This window comes from Eucalyptus grandis, chromosome 1 (genome assembly GCF_016545825.1).
Source record: "Eucalyptus grandis isolate ANBG69807.140 chromosome 1, ASM1654582v1, whole genome shotgun sequence".
In the NCBI taxonomy this organism is placed as follows: Eukaryota; Viridiplantae; Streptophyta; class Magnoliopsida; order Myrtales; family Myrtaceae; genus Eucalyptus; species Eucalyptus grandis.
In genome coordinates this window covers 36,056,004-36,083,217 of record NC_052612.1, presented here as the reverse complement: position 1 = coordinate 36,083,217, position 27,214 = coordinate 36,056,004, and the positions used below count along the sequence as shown (strand labels likewise).

Here is a 27,214-nt window from a genome sequence, read left to right as displayed (position 1 = left end):
TGCTGAGCTGACCTGTTTGTCGAGGGAAAACTCTAGAGCGACACATTGATTTTTTTCCCCAATTTATATATATGTAACATCACGGTTGTGTGCCTTTACTAGAAAAACCTTATAGACTTTGTCATGGCCATACGTGTTGGTTTGAAGAGGCCTCTCTGGTTGGACTTGGAGCGATGGTACTTGGCGATGTGTCCATTATAATCTTTTACTGTTTTATCAATTCCTATACATATGCCACTTTCTTTATGGATTCGATTTACCGGTGGCCCTTATATTTTAGCCTGAAAATCAAAATCCCCTCTACTTTTTTAAAGCATCTCTCTACTATTTAAAAGTATGGTAAAAGCCACAAAAAACCTTAAATTATGACCATTGTGAAATATTTACCCCAAACTTTTTTTTTTTTTTTGTAATATTAAAAATTTCAAACTTTTACCTATGTGACTCATTTATCTCAAAATATTGCAGTGTCACACATTTACTCCATACTTTTGTTTTGTGACATAAAAAACCTCAAACTTTTCTTTTTGTGACACCAAATACCTCAAACTTTTTCTATGACACCAAATTTTTGGGGTAGATGTGTGACTTGACTATTAGTCTCGGGTTTTTATTGTTACAAAACAAAAGTTTAGGGTTTTGATGTTACAAAAGTATAAGTTTGGGTTTTTTGGTGTAAAAAAAAAAAGTTTTGGATAAATGTATTACTACACGTGTACGAGTTTGGGATTTTTGATGTTACAAAAAAAAAATTGGAATAAATGTGTCACAGTTGATAAAGCTTAAGATTTTTTTGTGGCTTGAAGTATCACCACTAATCATTCCGTTATACTTTGCCATTCAATTTTTATGAACAAGATGCCAGCATACCTATTGTGTGGTACTCCGCTCATATAATTATTTTAGGAAAAACAGGTGCTAAATTAGGCAACATAAACATTAAAAAAAAAAAAAAATGGCACAATTACGAGAGAGCTCCATTATGACCCACTATTACCATGAGCTCCAACTCTAAGTTAGCATTGGCCATGGCTATTCAAGCTCAAGCTCGCAGATGGCCATGGCCATGATGTCTATTTGAGTCACAAAGCTTGAGCCATGGCTACTTAATCTTTGAGCTCATGGCATTGCCGCATGAGCTTTGATCTTGTAGCAGTCATATTTGCTCAAGTCATGAGCCACAGAGCTCACTGCCCATAGCTACTCAATTGCTTGTCTTGAGTCTATACAAATAATCGTGTTTTTGCATTAGTGTAGGCAATATATTTTGTGGGTTTTAGTTTTCGTAAAATGAATAACCTAAAAAGGAGAAAGACAGCCTACATTTGGAGAAAGAAAGAAAAATCCTCAACAAATAAAATAAAAATTGACACCAAAAAATAGCTAATAGTGTTCCAACACAGGGACGACCAATGGCACTTAAGTGGAAGAACGGTTTCAAATCCAAAGAAATGTAAAATCACCGAAAACTCTAAATTATATTTAGAGTGATATATATATCCCAAACTTATTTTATGACACCAAAAACTCCAAATTCATACTTATATTGCATATTTACTCTAAACTTATATAATGTGCCACCTAAAACTTCAAATTTGTATGATGTGACATATTAACCCCAAAAACTTTGGTGTTATAGAAAAAAAATTAGGATAAATGTGTCATACAAGTATAAATTTAGAGTTTTTGGTGTCACCAAAAATAGTTTAGAGTAAATATATCACAATCGACAAAATATGGAGTTTTTGCGATTTTTTTCTTAAAATATATTAAAAGAATGACTTTGATTGTTGAGCAAAAGTAGAGAGACCATTTATCAATGCCTTCATCTTTTAAATTATTGTGAAATCTAACTGATCGAACAATGAAATAGACAAAATAAGAAAATAAATTGGACACCAAATTTAAATGATTCTATTGATGTGACATATGTCAATTGAGAGAGCAGCAAAGAATTCACTCTAGATCGAGCAAATCCAATGAAAAGTACAACCAGACTCAAATTACTCAAACATTATTATGTTTTCCAAGATCCAATTATACTCAATAATTCACGTAGTATTTAAACTTACAATTCTTCACGAAATAATATCTCAATCTCAAAAATGAATTAAATAAATCCTCACAAGATTTAATTGAGTCCAACACATAAGCTATTAATGTTATTCCGTGAAGAACCCACTACCAAACCTGCAGTGCCAATTGGCCGTCACTAACAAATATAGAACTTCCTTGACATTCACTAAGAACTACACTTTAATATTTCTTCATAACCAACGGAGCAATCCACAATTGTATATTTATATTTATGGTAATTTCATAATAAATCGTGAACCAGTAATAAGATTTATCTAAAACTTTGATATACTTGTAACAAATTTACCGTCCATTAATTTCCTTTAAATTTTATTATCAAATTGTTGAATTGAATGACATTTGACAATTAATGTTGTATCAATTTTGGATTTTACTCTCTATTTGTGACAGATGTGCTAGTTTGAGATTTTTTATAGTTAAAAAAATTATTTAAGGTGAATTTATCGTAGGTGTACAAATTTGAATAAATTTAGATTTTGGTAAATTTGTTATAAATATGTCAATTTTGGATTTTTCAAGGTGTTATTCCGTATATAATAGCCAAGTTGACCGATTGAAGAAGGAAACCCAGTCCAACTCCGATCTTTCTTGTTCGGTTGTTGTGTTGACCAACTCCCATGCGGAAATTGATTTTCATAATCTACAAGTTCTGGCCTTTTGTTGGAGTTAACGAATCGGCAACTTAAGGTCCAAATTTGCTCTTTGGACTCTGACGCCAAATATGAAATCTAGATTTCCTTTACCGACGTCCAGAAATATTCGGCTTTAGGATTTTCCTTAATTGACCTAGTTTCTTACAATTCATCTCTAGTCAAATTTCTTTCACGAATTCAAATTTGAGATATAACTTTAAAATAAATGATCATAGAGAGGGTTGATTTTTGTAGAAGCACAACTAAATAAAGATTTAAGCAGATTACACGTCTTTTTATTGCTAAAGGAAGTTAAGATATTATAATAGCACCTCTAGCATCTGAGAAGGGAAAAGTATAAAAAAAAAGTCATAAACCTATTGTATTGAAATCAATTCAGTTCTAAATCTTTTAATTAGACCAATTCAATCATAATTTTTTTATATTGGTACCAATTCAGTCCATCAGCCTAATTTTGGTCGACGTGCACATCAACACTGGCCAGCCAAAATTGGCCAGATTGACCGAATTAGTACTAATGTGAAAAAGTTTAACATTAAATTGGTACCAATGTAATATATTTATGACTTTTTTGGTATTTTTTCCTCACTAGAGAAGGATCAACAATAAGAGTAAAATAATTACCACAAGAAAAGTGAAACAACACATCATATCAACCTTACCAAAAAAAAAAAAAAAACAACACATCATATTGAAAGTATTTAAAGAATTGTGTATAGGAGAAAGGAAAAGAAAAAAGGTGTAATGGCAACAAGGAAAAACAAATGAGGCGAAGCTTGGCAAAAGTGAGGGGACTATGGTATTGTGAAGGCCGAACAAGATTAGCCTTGATATGAATAGATTATGAACTGAAAAATAAAAGCTAGGCCTTCCAAAACAGGCTTCTTCAACGATAAATTAAAGTGGACTTGGACTTGCATTTAATCCCCTCTTGCAATGGAAAATACTGTTTGAATCAACCCGATTGAAATGAGAAACTCAACCAATTTCCCACCAGAACAAACAATAGAGATTTTTAACAAGTAACATTGAGATACTGAATTTGGTTTTACAGAACTTATAAATTGAGTAAGAGCACCCAACAAAAGTCTCATCCATCACGTTATAAATCAGTTTTGCTAAAAGGTTCGAGTACTCATATTCGAAACATAAAGCGATGAGGTGATTAAAAAAACTCAACCTTAGAAGAGATATAAATGCTATGTGAAAAATGGAGCGGGCATTAACATCCTACAGCTTCAACATTAGGATCTGCTAGTAATACATAGATCAGTTGGAAATTATCATGATCTAATATTCCGGTCCTAGCAAGCCGTAGTTTCAAGGGTGATTTTCATACCATGACTCATTGTATAAACCAAGCAAGTAGCAAAAGGAGTTATAAATTAGAAATGCCAAGCCTTACAGCTTGCTTTGCATGCGATGGGGGCAGATTTGAGAACCATGTGAGGCACCAGCTGGGATCCAAGCTAGGAGATACCAATACGTTAGATCCCAATTCCAGTGCCAAAATTATCAGAAAGTTTTCGATGCTAATTTCCAATATCACCTTGGATCTCAAAAAGCAGAGAACAGATCATTATACAGGTGAAGGGTCTTTACAACCGGTCATCCAAGCTTGCTTGTATATATGTAACAAAAATAGCTAGGGAAAAAAGCCCCAAGAAAGCCAATCCCCAAATGCTGAGATTCTTTGTTGACTACAGAAAAAGTAGAAGAGTATATGCACTAACTGAAGCACTTCTTGTACTAAGCTCTTATCTTATCATCCTCAAGACTTGGACTTTGTTGAAGATGAACTATTTTGCTTCTGCAAGGAAGCATTTTAGGTTGTTACTCCTCATCTGGGGACTCTGGTTCAACGATGACGACTCAGTGAAAAAAACTCCATGCTCCTGATTACTAAGAAACAGTTGAAGGACTCGGTATCCTGGGCAGGATCACATCCAACACCCCCTCGAGTATTTGAACAACCTGCCCCATCGATGGCCTGTGAGTTTCCTCATCTTGGACACACCGACAAGCGACTCTGCTAATCCTAGTTAGCTCTTCAGTATTGGCATTTGCCATCAAGTTTGGGTCCAAAAGATTAAGCAGGTCACCTCCTTCGGCTAATTTACTAGCAGCCCATGTTGGGAAGAACTTGATGGCCCCATTTTTCGATAGCTCTAAGTTCCTCCTTCCCGACACAAACTCAAAAAGCATCATCCCATAGCTATAAACATCAGATTTTACTGTTATGGCCACTCCAGAGATCCACTCCGGCGCAAGATACCCTCTTGTGCCTCTCATGGTTGTCAACACCCTGCTGAAATCTCGGCCAACAAGCTTTGCCATGCCAAAATCTGCCACTTTTGGACATACATCAGCATCTAGAAGGATGTTCTCTGGCTTGATGTCACAATGTATGATGCAGTCTCTGCACTTTTCATGGAGATAAGCCAGACCTCAAGCCGTTCCCAAAGCAATTTGGTACCTCGTTTTCCAATCCAAGGTCTTCGAGTCCTTTCTACGAAAGACATGATAGTCTAACGAACCATTTGGCATGAAATTGTAGACCAACAGCCTTGTGTAACCTTCAAAGCAGAACCCACGAAGCCTGACAAGATTCACATGCTGGATGGTGCCGATTGTGATTACTTCTGTTCCGAATTGCTTCTCTCCTTGGCTTATGCTTTCAAGCTTCTTGACCACTATGTGAATTGAATCGGGAATGTTCCTTTAAAATCTGAACCGAACCTGCCCCCACCCAACTTCTCTGAGAAATTCTTTGTTGCTACTGGCAAGTCCCTGTATGCAAAAGCTATCAGTGAACCCTCCACTGTCTTTGTTGTTACAATTGCCCTTCTCCTCCATCTCCAAACGCCGAACAAGACAATGGCTAATATGGCTATCGTGGTGCTAACAGACCCAGCAACCACGGCACTCACATTGCTCTTCTTGCTTGGATCCTCAACGGTGGAGGCAACAAGCCCGAGATAGGAGCTACTTCCAGTAGTATCGCCTTGTGCGAGCTGTTGTGCATTGAAGAGATCCCCAATCCAAATTGAGCAGGCATTATCCTTGAAAGCATAAGCCGTGCAAGAGCAATTGCTCAAACAAGCAGCTCGGCATTCCTGATTGCTCCGGACAACTAAAGATTGGGGATCATCAGGCAATTTCATGTTCGACCTTAGCAAGAAATGGTCTTTCTCCGCATTTGAAGCATTTGCCGCACAATTCAAGTCCGAATCCCTCTTGCAGCTGCCAGACCAATCACTCAGAGAGCTGATGCTAAACCCTGGCAAGCAGCTGCAGAAATTGTCAGTACCCTCGCTGCAAACACCAAAAGGCCCGCAAAGTCTCTACACCTCGCATTGTTGCTGGGGCTGAGACCAGAACAAGTTCCACGGTAGTGAAGAAGGCAACCAGGACACCATCTTGTTCTGCCCAGAAAATCCATCACAAACCTTGATATGGTGTTGGCATTGGTGTACACTTAGGTGAAGTAGCTCTCGTTCTCGTTGTCCACAACTTTGAAATCGTAAATATAGTTCAATCTCATTTCAGGGACCAAAGAGAAAATTTTCGTCCCACACCCCAGTGGTCCAGTAATGCTCATTCCTATTCCACCATATGTAGTACTCACTAGATGGCTCGAGCTGGAAAGAGAACAAACCTGTCGAAGGATCCTCGGCGTTCTTCTATGATGTCAATAGCTGACTCGTGCTCGTGCGCTTGTCGATTCCCATTTTCGCACCCCGAAGCCACGTGTGCGTCAGGTGATCGAAGCTCGCCACAGAGTCACGGAAGAATTCAGCCCGTCTTTGAGAGCGAAGTTGCCATCATCCCCAAGAACCGCCACCGTGGAGCTCGACCCAGATGAAGGAGTCAGATTCGTGGACCAAACGGGGACTTCAGAGTCGTTGACCATTACAAGATTTCCACCCGAGATCTTAAGTTCAGTGGAGTACCTATCGGTGACAGGGTTGTCTCTGTTGGAGACCCAGACGACCGTTTGCACGCTGATTTTGTTGTACCAGATGCCTATGTAGGAGTACGAGGAGTTACCTGGTGTGAAGAAGCCGAGCTTGAAGTTGCGGCTGAGAAGAAACAGAATCTAGAGAAGAACCTGTATTCAAGAGATTTCTGTATTCTGTAATTGCTGAACAATCAGTTGCAATACATCAATTGAATATTTCCTTCAACCTTTCTTCTCATTCAATCTTACAAGGTTTTGCTATATGAAGAAGAACAAAGATACAGAAAGAACAGAGAGAACTTCGAGAAGAACAGAGGAAATTCAGAGAACAGAGTAATTCAAGCTTTCAGCAGAATGAATCATACTCGTACAACAGTTTTCTTCAAATCCTTTTATACTAAAGTGCAAACCAGAAATAACAACTTTAGTAACAGAATGATTAAACGTGACACACGTGCAGCTCCATTTGATCAGCTTGTATATTCAGATTCTTCACAAGGATTGCCAACTCAGCTTTTCTACAGATCACCAGGTCAGCTTCTGTTTCTTCAACTTCTTTATAGTTGGCCAGCTCATCTTTCATCTTTTCTTCAAGTTTGCTCTACTCCTCTTTGCTTCTATCAACTTCTGTTCTACTCTTCTTTGTTCTGTCTCTTTAACATCCCCCCTCAAATTGGGAATGGGAAGAGTACAAATTCCCAATTTGACTCGTAGATGAGAATGTGCTATTCTTGACAAAGGTTTTGTAAAGATATCAGCAAGTTGGTAATTACTAGGAATATATTTTACATGTAACGACCCAGAAGATACATTTTCTCGAACAAAGTGAAAATCTACTTCAATATGTTTTGTTCGAGCATGTAAGACAGGATTAACAGTGAGTGAGATAGCTGATTTATTGTCACAGTATAGATGAATTGGAGGAGTAAGAGAACAACCGATGTCTCGTAAGACAAAGCTGATCCAAGTGAGATCAGCAGTGGTTGATGCAAGTGCACGGTACTCAGCCTCTGTAGAAGACCTACTAACTGTTGGCTGTTTCTTTGCTGCCCAAGAGATGAGATTGGAGCCAAGATATGTGCAAAATCCAGTTGTTGATCTTCTGGTTTCAGTACATCTAGCCCAGTCTGCATCTGAGAATCCATAGAGATGCATGGTGCTTTGTGAATGAATGAATAAGCCAAAGTGGATTGTACCTTTAACATATCTCGATTTCTTTTCATTCTATGGAGATCTGCAATGGTAGGTTTCTGCATTTTCTGGCAGAGTAGATTAGTGGCATAGGCAATGTCTGGCCGAGTTAAGGTGAGGTATTGGAGGCCACCAACAATGCTTCTATACTTAGCAGGATTTGACAAGGCCATAGAGTCATTGATCAAAATGGTTGGTCTTAATGAAAGGGGAGTTGAAATTGGTTTAGACTCGAGCATATGGGTTCGGGTGAGAAGATCTATAGCGTATTTGGCTTGGCAAAGGAACAAATGGTCAGGGGTACGCTTAACTTCAATGCCAAGGAAATAGTGTAGTGAACCAAGATCCTTCATATGAAACTGAAGACTTAGAGCAGTAATGAGACCAGAGAAAACTTGAGATGAGCTTCCAGTTAAAAGGATATCATCAACATATAGTAGTAAGAGGATTGTTTCTTTACCAGCATGTAGAATGAACAAGGAAGGATCACTTGAGCTACAAAAGAACCCATATTCTAGTAAGAAACTGCTCAACTTGTCAAACCAAGCTCGAGGGGCTTGTCGAAGTCCATAGAGGGATTTTCTAAGAAGACAAACATGATGAGGTCTCTGTGATTCTTTAAAACCTGGTGGCTGTTCCATATAAACTGTTTCACTCAAGTTACCATGTAAGAAGGCATTTTTAACATCTAACTGATGAATTGGCCACTGTTTTACCATTGCTACTGAGAGAATTATTCGGGTTGTAGCATGCTTTACTACAGGACTATAGGTTTCTGTGAAATCAAGACCTTCTTCTTGATGAAAACCTTTGGCTACAAGTCGAGCTTTCAGTCTATCTAAACTGCCATCTGGTGCAAGTTTAGTTTTAAACACCCATTTGCAGCCAATAACATTCATTTGATCATTTCTAGGGACTAACTCCCAGGTTTTGTTTTGATATAAAGCATCCATTTCTTCATGCATTGCTTGACACCATCTTGTGTGTGCTAATGCAGATTTTACTGACTTTGGTTCAATTGGAACCTGATATTCAACCAAACATGCATATTTGGGATTTGCTTTAATAATCCCAGATCTTAGTCTAGTCTGCATAGGATGAGTAGATAATGTACCTTGTGTGACTTCTGATATAGGACTAATTTGTGGTTGTTCTATGTTAGCAGGAGATGTCAAGTCAGATTCCTGACTAATAGACACTTGTTGTTCAATATCTGGAGATATCTGAGGTGTTTCAACATTATTGAATGCATTATTAGGAGTGATCTGAAGCTCAGCATTAGGTACTATGTTCATTTGTGGCATAACTGCATGATTTACATTGCTGATCTCACTGTTCTGTATTTCTGGAGTGATCTGACTTGATCTAGTACTCTGCAAAGATTCACTTGATTTATTGGCTTGTGGCTGAATCTGTTTGGTAGTATTGGATGTAGTAGATGCTGAACTTCTTATCCAATGCTTGTATAGTTCAGATCCTTGTCGATATTCAGAAGTAGTTTATCGAGTAAAGGGCAATTCTTTTTCATCAAAAACTACATGTCTACTAATATAGACACGTCCATTAGTAGGCAAAAGACACATGTAGCCTTTATGTTTCTCACTGTATCCAAGAAATATACACATGAGAGACCTTGGATCAAATTTATGCTTTGTATAGGATCTGAGGCAAGGATAACAAGCTGATCCAAAAACCCGTAGATGAGCATAATTTGGTCTCTGTTTGTACAGCTTATAGTGAGGTGAGTTCATATTCAGTTTTGTTGTGGGGAGCATATTGATTACATAGACTGCTGTCATGAAGGCATCTACCCAAAGTTTTTAATGGTACTCTTGCATGATACAGCATTGCTAGACCCAATTCAACCACATGTCGATGCTTCCTCTCGGAGACACCATTTTGTTATGGTGTATAAGGACAAGAGATGTTATGTTTAATCCCACACTGTTGTAGATGATTATGAAATTTGATGTTTGTGAATTCTCCTCCTCCATCACTTTGAAACACTTTGATCTTGTGATCGAGTTGATTCTCTACTAGTCTTTGAAACAAAACAAACACGTCATATACTTCTGACTTCTGTCTCATTGGATATATCCAGCTATATCGAGAGAAATCATCCACAAAGATGACATAGTAATGAAACTTCTGAACAGATGAAATTGGTGATGGTCCCCATACATCACAATGTATCTTTTCTAGAGGAACATTAGAGATATGTTCTGAGATAGGAAAGGGCAAAGCTGAGCTCTTAGCAATTTGACAGCTGCTACACATACTTGGAGCATTCGACTTATATTGAATTAGATGTTGACTCTGCAGAATCTTTACTGTTTTTAAGCTGGTATGAGCAAGTCTTTGATGCCAGACATCTTCTCCTACTTCATGTTGAGCCTGAGTGAAGAAAGCTTCTGTTCCTCTAGATTCCACTTGATATAGCCCCTTGATTTTCCTTCCTAGCTTCACTGTTGTATGATTGTAATTGTCCTTCATATATACCCCATGTTTGTCAAATATAAAAGACCAGGGACTATTAAAACATCATTTAGTGGTAATATACTAGTTGCTGTATTTAAGGTTCCATTACCAATACATGAGATTGATAAATAGGACCCATCTCCTATCATAATTGTATCATTACCACTATATGCAACATAGTTTTGAATCATACCAGCATTTGCTGTAATGTGTGATGTAGCCCCTGTGTCTAGATACTATTCAGAGCCATATGGTTCTTCAATATGCATAGCTGCTAGAGCAGTTGGTATTTCATCTGCTTGATATGAATTATCAAAGCGATACCAGCATCTAAGTGCTGTATGACCTGATCTCTTACAGATTTGACATTCCAGAGGACCATTATTCATTGGCTTTGTATCCTGTACGAGCTTATCACCATTTGACCCTTGAGGTGGATAGGATCTAACACCTTGATATCTCTGAGAAGAGTTTGTGTATGGTCTAAACCCTTGTCCATGGTTAGACCAATTACCCTTATTGACCTCGATATTGCTTTGTCAAGTTCGAGTATTCTATTGATTCCTTCCCTTTCCAAAGAAAATTATTTCCACGACCTCTTCTATTAATGAACTGTCCTCTGCCAGAGTTGTATCCCCCTTGAATACTTCCTCCTTGATTACTAGAATTAAACCTCTGCAGACCTGTTTCAGTCTTTCTTTGTCCATAATATGCCAGGTTAGTATTGTACTGGTTCATAGAATATGTTTGCAATCTAGTTTCAAATCTCTCAAGTTGGGAGATAACCTCATCATACTCTGGCTGGGGTTTAAGACAGTACATGGTTGTTCTAAAGGTTTCATATTCAGAACCTAACCCTTCAAGTATGCCAAACATCCTGATTATATCATCAACAGGCTTTCCAATTGCATTCAATTGATCACAGATAGTTTTAAATTCTCGAAGGTATTCACTTAATGGTCTATCTCTCTTCCTACAAGCCTGTAATTTTCATCTTAACTCAAATTCTTTTGCTACAGACTTCTGAGTAAACCGGTTTATAAGAGCCTGCCATACCTCGAATGAAGTTTCTAAGCCAATTATCAAGCTTAAAATATTCTCTGATACTGCACCGCTTATCCATGATGAGATTAGTTGATCGGTTTTTGTCCATTCCAGGTGATCAGGATTCATCACTTCTCCAATCTCAGTTTGCATCATTTGAGCAGGTGATAATGTTTCACCATTAATAAAGCCAATCAAATCTTGACTTTTCATAAACCTGCTAAATTGCGCTTGCCATAACAGAAAATTCTCTTCATTCAACTTGATTGTAACAAAGTTGGCTATATTCACATGGATAGGAAAAGGATACTTCTGCACTCTCGTTGCCATACTATTTCTTTAGGAAACTTTGAAGATGCGAGGAACAATCAAGTAAATTGCGAAAATCAGCTTATTGAGAAATCAACAAGATCTTCGTAATGTCTTGTTCATGTGATCTTTCACACAGACTTTCAGTAACACATATTAGATCTAGAACTCCCAGGAAACATGCTCTGATACCATGAGAAGAAACATAATCTAGAGAAGAACCTGTATTCAAGAGATTTCTGTATTCTGTAATTGCTGAACAATCAGTTGCAATACATCAATTGAATATTTCCTTCAACCTTTCTTCTCATTCAATCTTACAAGGTTCTGCTATATGAAGAAGAACAAAGATACAGAAAGAACAGAGAGAACTTCGAGAAGAACAGAGGAAATTCAGAGAATAGAGTAATTCAAGCTTTCAACAGAATGAATCATACTCGTACAACAGTTTTCTTCAAATCCTTTTATACTAAAGTGCAAACCAGAAATAACAACTTTAGTAACAGAATGATTAAACGTGACACACGTGCAGCTCCATTTGATCAGCTTGTATATTCAGATTCTTCACAAGGATTGCCAACTCAGCTTTTCTACGGATCACCAGGTCAGCTTCTGTTTCTTCAACTTCTTTATAGTTGGCCAGCTCATCTTTCATCTTTTCTTCAAGTTTGCTCTACTCCTCTTTGCTTCTATCAGCTTCTGTTCTACTCTTCTTTGTTCTGTCTCTTTAACAGCGGCTAGAGGAGATTAAGGTTTGGTTGCCGGAGAGGGACTGGTTGGTGGAGATGGTGTTGGAGCCAAGACGGAGGTGGGTGGTGCAGAGAGATAAGCAAAGCAAGAAAATTGGGCGTGTGAACGATCATGGACTACCGTTGTTGCTATCCAGGCTGTACCAAACAAGGTTCGAGCGGACAGGTTTAGAAACATAATTCACAGGGGAAGTATATATCTGTGTGTGCTTGGAGTGAGGGTGAGGTAAGAGATCTCAAAGAAGGAGTCAAAAAACGCGCAGAGTAATATGTGGAAACTTACTGAGACCAGGGCATTTTCATGGAATACGCAGATAGAAGCATTTAGGCCGGCATCATACGAGAGGTCTTATTTAAGTTCGAATGCCGAGACCAATGGACGAGTACGGGCATACCCTAGAGTGAAGAAGACGCTACTGGTCCAACTAAATAACATACAATGAATCTGAGCAGTGAGCACTCCAACTCAAGATCGTACGTTGAGTGATCAAGCTAGACTTGAAACATAGGCGGACTGGACATTGGTAAAGCAAGAACACAGTTTTAACTGCTCTATTCAACAACAAAGGAAGAAACCAAGAGTCAAAGTCATTCATACATTGGAAAGCTGAACCAACAAGATTTTCTTTTCACGATGCTTGGTCCAATTTTCTTGATATTCCTGCTCTTGTCTAAGCTAATCTTGAAGTTAGTATCTTCAACAAAATGCCCTCATTCCACATAGATGCTGAACCGACTTGTTAGTCAAGGGACTAAGCTCTAGATTACCGCGTTGATTTATTCCCTATATATACGAATCACATTGGTTGTATGTCTTTATCAAAAAAGCCTTATCGACTGTGTCGGTGGGTCCTAGGCCCTTGGCTACGGGTGATGGCGTGAAGAGACCTCCTCCCGGATTTGGAGCTATTGGTACTTGGCGTAGCGTCCATTATAGGCTTTGACGGTTTTATCAATTTCCGTACATATGTAACTTTCTCTGCAGGATTAGTGTCAATGTAGTCCTCTTGATGCTTGGAACATTACTATGGTGGCTTCATCGCTACACTTGACTATCAATTTTGGTTGGTGCTAATGATAGATTTAGGTTAATTTGACCCTATATTTGTGGAAAATCTCTTTCCTTTTTGTTCTTTCCGAACGGAAATTGAAGACCAGACAGGTGAACCTGATATGCTTTGCAAGTTCCTATTTTCTGTTTTTGTCCTAACCCTTGCGTCTGAATTTCTTTTTTTTCATTTAAGGTATTTTTATCTTGGAGAAAGTACCTCACATCATCCTTGACATCATATATCCTCACTTTCAAGTGGACCACTAGAATTGCAGCTCGGCTTCGATTTCATTTTCAATCTGGTTTATCAAGATGGAAATTGCAGTGACCTTTGATGAAAGTCTAGCAAAATTTAAGTTTTGTATCATGAAGGCAGGGGCTATTTGGTGGTGTTATTCACCTACTTCTAACTTGTCTTCGTGACCCTACTTCTATATTTTCAAACTGAAAACAAATTACTTTAAATGCAAAAATACTTTGAAAAGATTCCATATGATTCTATATTTTCAATGTTTGGATATTTTGAAAGGTTTCAATTTTTATTTTATTTTATTTTATTTATTTATTTATTTTTTGTGGAAACAATAGATATCGGTCATAAAGAAATATGGCTGTCGTTGCTGGCCCGTTCCAAAATTCGTTGTTTAAATATCATTAATCCATGGGAATAAACACTTATTTTTCCGTCCTTTGACGATGGTAGGATCCATTTAGGACTATGGGCCAATGTATTAAATTAATCAGAATCCAAGCGAGGCCCAATGATATAGGCACTGTCGGATCATATAACATTGAGCCTGATATAGCAAAACATTGGCTTCAGCACGAGATTACATGATTCTGTCACTTATTTTATACATTAGAAAAGGTGATACAAATAAAATCAGAAAAGGGTCTTCAGCTTACTAGTTAGGAAACGGTAAAAGTGACTACGTGTTAAACTGCTTTATTTTGTGTCTTAAAGGAAGCTATATTGATAAACCCATAAATCGAAATCTTTGGTCATAGATCAGAATTATCCGTGTGGTCACTAAAGCTGGTAAAATGAATCACAAACTGATTTTGCAACTCACATTTAATGGCCCCTTGTAGAATGGGTAAGTTGTTTGGCAACAAAGTGGGGGCAAAATGGGTTAAGACTTAGTAAAATGGGTCATGATGGGTCGCTTAAACGATCCATGTTTCTACTCGCTTGGACTTCTAAGACGAAAACAGGTCTGGAGACTTGACTCAAAGGAAAACTGGAAAGGAAAATCAGCAAAACGCGCAGCTCTTGGAGAGATGAACTACGATGGGAAATATTGTAAGTTTTTCATAAAATTGATGGGAGGAATGTACGCTTGGGAGGATATTTGGTTTGTATCTAAAAATGTCTAGTGTATGGGCTGATTTTCAATAGAAATAATGAAATTTGACAGGGGATTATTATCATTTTTCCAGGTCCGAATAAAATATGCACTGCATCAAACAATATCTCACTGAATATAATGCATCTTCATTCTTTGAATAAAAAAGCCCAAAGACCGGGCCAAGAATAGAGTGCAAGTCCAAATTTGTTAATATATTCGGTTGGATTGCTTTTGTTAAAAAACTGAAGCAAATAAATATGAACAACAAGCACGTTGTACTCCCTTGTGGCCCACGGTACATATCTGCAGTGATTTACATAGATTGTTGCACATCTAAAGAGATGTTGGAGCGCAACTTTAATATAATTTACTTTTATTTTTATTTTTATCAATCTTTGGAGATCGTTTGGTGGAAACAATTTAGATCTTTTCTTAATTTAATGTTTACCTTAAGATTCAAAATTTTAATTTACAAAAGTTTCCAACAACATTAATGTGATTGTGCTGACAATGGCTACGATGATGACCGAGTAATGTCATTGGTTACTTTGTTATTGCATTCAAAATAGAAATTATATAGATGGGCTTGGGTCATGGCGATGCCACAACCACAATGATCAGTGAAGTTAGACATAGGTTCACAACCTCTTATTCGATATCGCGCGTGCGCGAGAGAGGCGACTATGTTTGGGGTCTCCACAGCAGCGGCGTGGGGCTTGGACGGAGGAGAGACAACGTTAGCTGAGTTGGTTAGGCAAGCGACAACGAGTGGCGACTTTTTATTTGGTTTATTATTTTTTAAATTGATATAAAATTTTATCTAAATGATAGATTTATATGAAAGGCTTAAAGTTGTTTGAGCGAATGGGTACGAGTTTGCATAAATTGGGTTAGTTATGGATTTTTTTAGTAATATGGATTGTATCGGTTATATGTTAGGTGTTAATCGGGTTGGGTATAGAACTCTAAAATTGTATAGCATAAAAATGGGTTAATGTGGGTTAAGTGGGTCAGACATTTTTTTCGACTCAATTCAACCCACTCATTTAACAGGCTTAGCCGACTTATTTCTTTAGAAGACTCTAATGATAATGCTCAAAGGGTGATGCATAAATTGCGGACTCAAGAGGGTTGCTCGACATGTAGATAGGAAAGGCAGATGTTATATATGCAAAATCGTTAGATTTTGTAAAGACCCAAACCCGGGGTAGTATGGAGGGACGGACTAAGATCGCCTCGGCAGTATGCGGGCGAGGCTAAGGGCATGTCTCCCATCCCACATTGCTTAGGGGGGAGTCCTGGGCTAGTTTATAAGGCTTGGGTCCATCTAACTGTACATACGCGTTTTCTTGGGGTAGTATGGGTTGTCTTGAGAAGAACAAAACCGTGAGGACTTAATGTCCAAAGCGGACAATATGTGTACAGTGGAGGCCTAGGTCCTTACAGGTGGTATCAGAGTTGACTCTCACAGTGTGTGGGGCCACAGCGAGGGTGCAGTACGTGGGCGAGGCTAAGGGTATGTCTCTCGTCCCACATCGCTTAGGGAGAAGTCCTGGGCTAGCTTATAAGGCTTGAGTCCCTCTAACTGTACATACGCACTTAGTGTCTGTCGCGACTTCTTCTTTTTTTTTGGCGCCCGCAATCGGGTACGGGCGCCGGCGGAGGCTAATGGCTCGGCTGAAATTAGTTATGCCTGGACTCTCCCAAGTCCACCAATTCACGACTTTAATAGTTTAAATTTTTAACCTGTAAATTAATTTTAAAACGGAGTCACCACTAATCGGTTCGGGGTGGGTTGATTAGAAACCCAAGCGAAGTATCGGGAGAAATACTCGCTCTTGCGCAACTAGAGAAATTAGGATCGGGGACTTGATTACACTAGTTAATCACTAATGCCCTTTCGGTACCTAATCTTGTTTAAACCTGAGATTTTTGGATGTTCGAGGGATTTTCCATGCATTTTTGGGAGGAATAACATTTTTTGAGTTTTTTCTAATTTTTTGGAAAAAAGGGATTTTTTTGGATTTTTTTGGTATTTTGGAAAAATACAAGTCTTTTTGGCTTTTTCTGAATTTTTTGGCTTTTTCATGAATTTTTGGTTTTTTTTTTTTTTGGATTTTTGGCATTTTTTGGAAAATATGGAATATTTTTTTTTTTTTTTTTTTTTTGGAAAATAAAATATTTTTAAATATTTTTTGGTTTTTGGGAATTAAAATATTTTTAATATTTTTCGAAAATAAATTATATTTTTGATTTTTTTGGAAAATAAATTATTTATTTATTACTTATTTAAAATAAAATTAAAAAAAGGGCCAACCCGGTCGATCCACGGGTTGGGTTCGACCCGGGCCGGCAACCCGAACGCGGACGGGCCCGCAATGCGTGCCCGACTCGGATTTTTTTGTCTTTTTCTTTCTTTTTTTTTTTTTTTTAACTTTATTGAAACGGTGTCGTGGCCGGGCATTCGGGGACACCCGGCCCGGCCCGACGACCCCGACCCGACAACCCGCTCCCCCTGGCGAAACCCTACTCGACTCGGCTTCGGCTCGCGACCCGACTCCCGCTGTCCCCGAAATTGCGGAATCCCTACCCGGTTCTCGACCCGGATTCGACCCAACGACCCGAGGCCGCAACCCGGAAAATTAGGAACCCTAAGGTTTTTGAATCACGGCGCCGAGGGGGGAGAGGGTTGAGGCGCAGCGGCAACGATGGCGGCGGCGGCGGCGGCGGCAGCAAGGGCTGGGCTACAGAGAGGGAAATGGCGACGGCGACGATGACGGCGACAGCACGCTACCTGGCAACGGCGCGATGAGGGCGGCAATACCCACGTGAACCCCCTTTTCCCTTCAGCTTCTCTCTCTCTCTCTCTCTCTCTCTACTTCCTCCTCCAACGAGGCTCGGATCTGCGGCCGCGAGTCCTTGGACCCCCCTGAAGTCTCTCAGTGGGGTGCCCGAGGCTTGCGACTTCGAATCGTCCCTCTCTCTCTCTACCCTATCCTCCGGCGAGCCTCGGATCCTTGGCCGTTTGACCTCGGACCTCCCTTGAAGTCTCTCAGTGGGTGGTCCGAGGTTTGCAAGCCCTGGATTCGACTCTCCCTCTCTCGATCTGTCTGTGTCTTCTTCGTTGTCGACATCGAGGGCTATTTATATGCGAAGGGGTGGCTGGTCGATGGAACTTCGACCACCGGTCCCCCTCGCGTGCCAAGCGGCCCCCGACGGCCGAACCGGTGTCCCATCCGACGCTTTCCAGCAAAGCTCGCTTAGCATAAATGGTGCCTGAGATCTTATCCTCTCCGGCCGACGTCGGCCTACTCTCCTCGGCAGTAGGCCGTCCTTCATGTGTCGGTGTCCTCTATGCGCGTGAGCTGCAGAGGCGTAGGTGAAGATGGAAGAAGGAAGAAGAAGAAGAAGAGAAGGGGGCCGGGCCGGATTTGGGAAAAAGAGGGACGGGCCCTAGGCCCGCGTGGAGGAAAAAAGGAAAGAAAAGGGGGCTAGGCCTTGGTTGTCTTTTCTTTTTTTTCCTTTTTTTTTTTTTTATATTATTTATTATCCGAAAAAGGCAAAACTAAATATAAAAAACATAATTAATTAAAAAAATGAAATTTAGGCGTCAACAAATGCCCTCTTTAAAGGTGAGCTCGCAGAGGTTGTATTCAAAGACAAACTAATGCCTAAATTTTATCCATGCATGCGTAGCAGATTGTATTTTATTTGGGATCTATTATTCTATGGAAAAAGAGCAATATAACTTTACACATACTAAGACAGATAAGAAGATACATGTAGTTACTTACCGGGAGTGAGTGAGATAGGGTGTGAACCCCGAGTTTGGCAAGTATCAAGGCGTCATCTTACCTGGTGAAATGAGGAGGCTGCTTTTCCAGGACCCGAACCATTCTTCAGTCGCCTGTTAGAGTAATAAGTGATTTGTCTAAGACCCGAACCTTTCTTCGGTCGCCTGTTAGAGCAATAAGTTGGTTTGTCTAGGACCCGAACCTTTCTTCAGTCGCCTTGACGGGGAATTGCTTTTCCAGGACCCGAACCTTTCTTCGATCGCTTGTTAGAGCAATAAGTTGGTTTGTCTAGGACCCAAACCTTTCTTCGGTCGCCTTGACGGGAGATGCGCCGACCTTTCTTAGGGCATCTGTTTGTTGGGGGTGCCTGACCTTAATCAAGGACACCGGTTGGTACCCGACCTTTCTCAGGAGATGCGCCGATCTTTATCAGGGCATCGATTTGTTGGGTGTCTGACTTCTATCGAAGACACCAGTTGGTACCCGACCTTTCTCGGGAGATGCGCCGACCTTTCTCAGGGTATCGATTTGTGGGGTGTCTGACTTCTGTCGAAGACACCAGTTGGAACCCGACCTTTCTCAGGAGGATGCACCGACCTTTCTCAGGGCATCGATTTTGGAAGATACCTGGACATTCACAAGTATATCAATGAGTACCTGGATATTCACAAGTACTAACCTGAAGGGTATTTGGGCATTTGCAGGCGTCAAAATGGGTATTTGACTGACCATAGGCATTGAATGGGTACTTGGATGATCACAAGTATGAATTCTTGGGGGATACTTGGACATTCACAAGTATCGAAGAGGTACTTGATAATTGGAAATATTGAGAACATACCTTGGATATTCGTGAAGGTGTCCCACCTCCTGGCAATTGGGAAATATCGAGGGTGTACCTGGGATATTCGTGAAGGTCTCTCACCTCTTGGTAGTGGGAATATCGAGGATGGGTCTCGCATATTCGTGAAGGTCTCTCACCTCTTGGTAGTGGGAATATCGAGGATGGGTCTCGCATATTCGTGAAGGTCTCTCATCTCCTAGTAATTGGGAATATTGAGGATGTGCCTCACATATTCATGAAGGTCTCTCACCTCCTGGTAAAGGGGAATATCGAGGACGTACCTGGGATATTCGTGAAGGTCTCTCACCTCCTGGTAGTTGGAATATCGAGAACGTACCTTGGATATTCATGAAGGTCTCTCACCTCCTGGTAATTGGGAATATCGAGGGCGTACCTAAGATATTCATGAAGGTCTCTCACCTCCTGGTAATGAGAATATCGAGGGCGTGCCTCGCATATTCGTGAAGGTCTCTCACCTCCTGGTATTATAAACTTGAATGTGGTATGAGGCTTACCTGAATTGCCGCAGGCACTTAAAAGGGGTGGAACACCTGGATAGACGCAAGTGTACAAAGTACTGGAATACTTGGATGAATACAAGTATTTAATGATATGATCTGGGACCACTCAGGCTGGTCCAAGTGTAAGAAGGCATACCTGGGTAACCACAGGTGCGCAATGTGATGGAATACTTGAATGGCTACTAGTATTCAATGATACAATTTTGAGGACAACTCAGACATGTCGAATGTCATGGAAAGGGAGTATCCGAACGGTGGCCGGTACTCAAAGACAAGAGGATACTTGGACAGTCACGGGCATCCAAACTTTAAAGACAACTCGAACAGGTCGAGTGTCAACAGAGAGAGCACTTGAGTAACGGCAGGCACTCAAAAATAGGGGGATACCTGGATAGTCGCAAATATCAATACTCTGGGGACAACTCGAACATGGCGAGTGTCAATAAGAGGGAGTACTCGGCAAGTGGTGGGTACTTAAAGACAAGGGGATACTTAGACAGTTGCAAGCACCCAAACTTAAGGGACGACTCGAATAGGTCGAGTGTCAAGAAGAGAGTACCTGGACAGCAGTAGGTACTTTAAGACAAATGGGGATAGGGATATGCTTACCTAGCAATATCTCTGACCTCTGAGAGTATGTCTACTATTTGCACAGTATGCTGTAAATTCATGAGTTCAAATGTGATTTATGCATGACAATTTTGTCAGTTTTGCATCATCTGAGTTCCACTGGGGAAGATTTTGAAAGACAACTTTTATTTAGAATGTAGATGTCTTGAGCATGCCAGATGAGGGACTTTCAGTCTGAAGGGACTTTTCGCTCACTCTCATGGAAAAGGCTATCCTGACCATTAATGCAGGATTTATAAGGACCACACTATCTCACTGTCATCATGTCAGCAGGGGTTCGAGTATTCTCGCAAACGGTACAACTTTACCAATGTGAGAGGTCTTTGTTGAAACTATGATGAAGTCTTGGTCAGCGGCTCATCAGAGGGGACCATCAAGGTCGAAGCCGATGGAAAAAAATGTTGCATGATCATCTCCGGGTTTATTAGTCAAGAATCCTGCGAAAAGAGATAGAGTAATCTTGCTCGTACTTCTTCGAGCAATGCTTATACACATATGAAATCCTACGTTAATTGAAGTGCCCATAGTCTGAAGAGACTTTTACAATGGGGATGTAACGTAGACTTGGCTCACATGTAAGAGGGTGAGAGTTGGTGATTGTCTTGGCATTTGTCACTAGTCTTTCTTGTCAGATGGAGGTTCTATGGACCACAACAACAACTTTTTCTTAGCTGTATTTTTGACTGGGGGGCATTGGCCTTGCTTTTACCAGGCATATTGCTTTTTTAATGCCCCTATTTTTTTATTCCAGTTCTTCATTCATGGGCATTGACCTTGCTTTTACTAGGTACACTGCTTTTTTATGCCCCTGTTTTTTTTTTCTTGTTGTCGGAGGAACTAGCCTAGGCAAGTTTAATCGAAGCACCGTTATTAGACTCTTGAGTCTTCATCTTCAACCGGCGCTCAGGCTATGGCAATAACTTTTGCTTTGTCTTGATGTGAGGGTAAAATTACAGACTCACTTGGGTTGTACAATGAATACAAGTGTGTAAAGAAAGAATTGCTCTTCATTACTCTAGGGCACTTAAATTAACGCGAGTGTTCATATGCAATAAAGACACTCGAAGATTGATGCAAGTGCAAGCAAGAAAATTTCTATCCTCTTTCTCACCTTGTGATGCTGACTTGCTTTCGACTTGCCCCAGTGTGGGGTGGTTCTTTGATGGGAGTATAGCAGAAATTTGTCAGTGTATGGGGCTCAATGGGGTGAGCGATGGAATGCCTCTCACTATTTTGGTTATCGTACCATTCGCGAGAGAACTCTTTACCCTGCAGTCACGGAATCTTCTGCACTCATCTCACAAGTGTATAGATGGGGGGAACTGTGTATAGGATATAGCTTGCCTGTCATCATTCTGACGCGCCTCATCCAGCATGCTCAATTAATCTTGTATTCTTCACTTAGCTGTCTATTCTAATAATCCTTAGTGGAATTAGTGATTTAGACAGGCAAAATCATCATGCAGAATTCATCTGGAAACGACATGCAACATTTTGAATATGATGGAGTTTGAACTCTTCAAAACAAGTGAATGGTTTTGACTCAAAAAGGACTCTATTGACAACTTTAGGAGTTAACATAATGGTGTTTCCAAATATGTTAAATTTTGAACATCAAAAGGGTTATTCGCAAATGGGTGTCGATAGATATCCCTAGTGATTAGGGATATGACACATGAAGGATCAGCCGGGGTTGGAGATCTGATATGAAGGATCAGCCGGGGTTGGAGATCTGATCGGGCATCTCTATTTTTGCCCTCAGGATGCCATTTCTCTTTGGAGAGCCTCTTAGAGTCTGACATGCTTCTCATTGATTTGTTATCTTTGTTTTTGACAGTCAGGTGATCCTGCAACAAACAAGAGGGAATGTGTTAGTCATGAACTCTTTCAAGAGTCGAATAACTGGAAGAGATACAACTTTACCCTTCACTGGTTTGCAGATGATTGGGTGAACCTGAAGTGAGAGGGGGACACGAAGTCCTATGTCCCTTGCTTTGTTAGGTCAATTATTCTCTGAATTGGCTCCTGGATGACATGTCTTTTTACACGAAGCCAGGTGAATTTGATGTGGGTCATTTCCACGTACTAGCTTGGCCAATATTGATTTGCCAAACCTAACCATTGAGTTTGGTTCTTGAGTTGTGATGCTCCCTGTCAAATAGGGAAAATACGTCAAAAGCGAGTTCAGATAGTGGGAGTATTGGAAACGATACCAAATTACCCTTCCCCAGAGTTTGTATTTGTTGATTCCTAAGGGTTTCTGTATACTGATGACAGCCTCTTCGTCTTGGCATAGTTCAATATTTCCTTCAATTGGCCTTCCTCTTTTGTGACCAGTATGCATGATTGTTGGTCGTTGATTCATCTTCAACGCCTTCCTTTTGTGGAATTTTTCTTCTGTCTTTAACTATAGCATCATTGGGCAAAAGTCATGTACCTCAAGCTTCTATGGAATCTAAGATAAAAAATCTCAAGCTTTCTGATGGCAATTACTCCTTGGAAGAATATGCGTCTGGAGTGAAATTTCTAGATTCCAAAGTCATTGTCCAGGGTGTGGGGCTATAGATTTCTTTGACTGTCTAGATTTTCTTCCTGTTGACAATAATCACGTTAAAGGAAGAGAAAGAACTTTTTCCTTATGTTGAAGTTGAAACGGTAGCATCTAGCTATTTGGGCGCGCCGTGCGACAAGATAGTCCTTTGGCTTAGGATGGAGTTGGGCAGGAGTGAGGCATGTCATGGATGCTTCGATTTCAACCATATGCCTATACCTATTACGTCTCACCTTTTGTATCCTGTAAATAGAAGAGAGGGGTTGTCATTCTCAATATTATGTTAAGGGAATAAGACTTACCCTTTTTTGAAACGGGATGCTCCTTTCTGTTTGCCCTCGCTTTCTTGAAAATGTATTCTCGGGTTTGGTCTGTTCACACGATGTGCTAGTTTCAAATACCTTTTGTCACACTAAATCAAAGGGGATGATGTTCTGAAACATAAAGTGAGAGGGTTAGAAAGACAAACGTGCTTAAATTTATCATCTTGTTTTGACAAAAGCTTTTGGGTGATGAAATATATATACATATATATATTTTATTTTCAAAATACGTTTTTGAGGGAGAAAAAGCATGAGGAAGCCCAGCCCTCAGTATTCTCCTTGGATGATATTTTCTTTTCATGGTTGGATAGCATCACTGGGCAGGTTTAGAGTACCACTTCATGCTCTCAAAACAAAATATTAGAACTGTACAATAGAGTACTTGGAATGGAAAATACAACAGTAGCACACTAGACAAGATAAGAAACATGAAATTATAAAAACAAGTAAAGCCCATGAAAACTCCTATGTAAAGGAGTGCTTTGATAGTGTTAGTTCCGAAATCAAGCGCCTTTGAGTTCCTCACCTCCAGTAGACTCGAAGTATTCGCATGAGAGGACCACTTCATTAAAGCTATGGAAGTGCAACCCATGCAACCAACAACGATGCTTGCGAGGTAAGGCCCCTATGAACAGTTTTATCATTTCTTCTTTGGCCAGTTGATGGTAAGTTTGCATCATAAAAGCCTCCCACCTCCCTGCATACGCTTGGAAATCCTCCATTGGTCTTCTTCTGAAGTGAACCAAGTTCTGACAAAGCACTTCGGTCCCAATCTGGTTTTGATACTGAAGTAGGAATGCAGAAGACAGCTCATTCCAATCTCTCATGAGGTAGATGTCTGCTGTGATGAACCATTGTAATGCAAACCCCGTAAGACTTTCTTGAAAGGCCTGAGTTGCGAATGACATCGGGCTATAGTACCGATTCATTTCAGCGTGGAGATATTGCAAATGAGCCAATGGACAAGTTGTGTTATTATACTTACGGAGATTAGGTATCCACATCTCTTCAGGAGTCATGATCCTATGAGCGCAAGACAGGCTTGATGTATCTTGGTTAGGCCACTGGTTTTCCCACTGCATATCTGTTGTAGTGGTGAATTTTTCTATTTCAGGGAAGTTGGATTCTACCGAGATTACCCCATTACTTTCTTCTTGGTCAAAATTTCCGAATGAGGATGAAGTATTGAAGCTATCCTCATGGTCAAAGGACGAGCTTAGTACTTCGTTAGGATCGTAGCGGATAAAGACATATGCTTCCTCTTCTGACGGGCCTTCATCCACGGATGAGAGTAGGAAACAGTTATACGATGAATCGTCATTTTCATTGTTGAAATAATGCTGGAAGTCCTTGGGATTGTATTCTAGGGCCGGGAAGTCTTCAGGGTTGTACTCTAGGGGATGGTAGCCTTCAAAGCTGTATTCTTGGGAATGCTCGAAGCTTTGGTGCGGTGGCTCGTCGGCAGATGCTGCATTGATCTGCTTAGGCTTTCTTCTCTTGGCTTCTAGTCTAGATCTTTTGAGTAGGGCCCTTCATTTTGCTAGCTCGATTCTGTCAAGGGAAGTGAGAGACATTAGAGTTTCACTGTTTGATTCACTTTCCAGGTTGATAGGGGTTGGTATTCTTTGGACCCTAGCTCTTGGAGTAAGCTTGGGGAGTTGTCCTGTCGTGCCTCGGTCTTGAACAGGCTCTGCGTCTTTGATCTCATACAAAGGCTCCTTGCCTTTCCTACTGGGAAACTTTTTAGTAATAAGATGCTGCTCAGTCACCCATTTATTATGCAAGGCTTCATTGACATGCTCCTCTCTTACCTCAGCGACTAACGGCTCCTCGTGCTTCGCAATCATCGACTCTTCGTAGGGCAAGATGATGTCAGGGGTGATGTCAATATTATACTCTTGGTGAAAAACATGAATTAGTTCCCTCCAGGTTTTAAGGGGACTAATCTTCCTGACAATGTACCATCGCAAGGCAGGGCCAGTCAAGCTCAATTGGTACGATTGAATCATCCTTCGGACCAGGTAGGCCTGCAAGTAGGTCTTTTGGGCGGGAGGTATCAACATACCTTTCGCATTCAGGTGCTTTGAGCCCTTAAGGAATCTCAATGCCGGCGTACTTGGACAGGTCCATGGGATTCTGTTCATGCAGCTGGCTTAACTTTTTCATGATCCTTTCAAACTGTCTATGGTACTGGCTATTTTCTGGCAAATTTGCGGGTATCATGATGGTGTTTAGGGCAACTACAGAGTTGGGCTCAGCTTGAGTAGAGTTCATTTGTCTTGAGAGTTGTCGAAGGACAATGGACATCTGTCCTACGCCGTCTTCAATGTTAATGAGGCAATTTTGTACATCATTCTTATCGGGCCCTAGTGCATGAGGCCATTTGCGAGCTATTGGTGACCGGCAATTCATAATTACCTGTTCGTTGCGAAAACAATGAATGAGTACGAAAGTAAACAAAGATTGACACATGGCAATGGTCTAACTGCTTTTTTATTTATCAAAAGAGGATTTATAGACTGCCAACTCCTAACATCTAAAACTTGAAATTGAAATGACAGAATGAAATACTAGATATTAAACAAAAGTCCCTAAACAATGGGACAAAACTTTCACACTATTAACACTAAGGGGCACATGATTGCCAATTTATATGCGACGGGGAGTCTTGCGCTTGCGCAGATGCTTACTTTCTTGGACCGACTCTGAGGTGTGTATCCAGTCCATTCCCAAATCCCTCTCCATGAGCTCTGCTTGCTCGTGCTGGTTGCTCTCGCTGATTGAGTGAGGGACTGATGGCTTCCATTTTGTCGGGATACGATGGTTGTGGATGTAGGACATGGAGGTGTGGTGGACTTTTTCTTCTTCCTCAAGCCCTTTAGGTACCACGATCCTTTTGCGATGGCACTTGTCCCAGGTTTCCTCAGCGGTAGAAATTTTGAATGCGTAGTCACGGCTTGTGTTGAAAAGAATTGGAGGGAGCATCCTCTTGAAAGGCGGTGGGATCTCTTGAAGGGCTCCATATTGTCGTGCCACCCGATATGGGTAATAGAGAACGGCGCCGGTGAGGCCGAGCAACAGAATTGGGAGACAACGCTTGTAAGCGAAACGAGCTCTCTTTTCATGGAACCAACTAGCACACCATTGGAATGCCTCAGAAGCTGGGTCTCTTAGGAAGTTTACCTAATTTAAACAGCTTTGATTGGGAATGTATGGTCCTAAAGCCATAAATTTTTGTAATGGGTTTTCGAAAGCATTCATTTCAGACGATCGCATGAAGTCTCGAAATTCGCTTAGGTGAGAAAAGAACCAGACTTGTAAAATTTCAGGAGAGGCTCGCATGATTTTCTTTGTGTTGTCTTTAAAACGATTAAAGGATAAGAATGTCTCAGTTAAAATCATGTTGACATAATTCCCCCCTCTCAAGATTTGATCAACTATCCATGCCATCTTAGGACTTATGTCATTTATTTGATGGGGGAAGATGATGAGTCCGAAAAATGCCAGGAGGAAAATTTCACTTTTTTGGATCATAGGCTGATTTTGGAAACATGCATTCATAAATTCTAGTGGGCAGGTATTATGGTTATCTTCAAGAATTTGTATCATAGTATGGACTTCAGTTCTTAAAAGCCACGCTAACCCACGCAGCGGGATGATGCCTGTTGA

At 40.4% G+C, this 27,214-nt stretch overlaps 1 pseudogene; it reads right to left on the bottom strand.

The window, feature by feature from the left end:
- Positions 1-4,549: 4,549 nt before the first annotated feature.
- Positions 4,550-12,388, bottom strand: LOC120286563 (annotated as a pseudogene).
- Between the last annotated feature and the right edge of the window lie 14,826 nt (positions 12,389-27,214).